Below are 413 nucleotides of genomic sequence, written 5' to 3'. Positions count from 1 at the left end.
GCAGAAAAAAGAAGAAGAGATTTGACATAGTAGAAAACACTCAAAGCAGACGAAGGAAACAATTTACACGAACTGCATAGTGCAAATCTGCTTTGGGGTCACGTGTATGAAGATTGAAGTTCAAGATCAACAATATGAAAAGGGAGGGAAGCAAAAGTAGAGATAAAGGATGTTAGTCTTATGACTTTAGCACAAAAAACTTGAAGTTGGATAACCATTCGTGAATTTAGGGTAAAAAGAAACTTTTTTTAATGGAAATTTAGTTAAAAAACAAACACTTTTCTCACAAGATAAGACATAAGTTTATAAACTTCTATTTTGTTTTAGAGAAAGGTGTGTGTGTGTATATATATATATATATATATATATATATATATATATATATATATATATATATATATATATATATACAC

Source organism: Nicotiana attenuata, chromosome 7 (assembly GCF_001879085.1).
Source record: "Nicotiana attenuata strain UT chromosome 7, NIATTr2, whole genome shotgun sequence".
In the NCBI taxonomy this organism is placed as follows: Eukaryota; Viridiplantae; Streptophyta; class Magnoliopsida; order Solanales; family Solanaceae; genus Nicotiana; species Nicotiana attenuata.
The sequence above is the reverse complement of the archived record's forward strand: the minus strand, read 5'-3'. Positions refer to the sequence as shown.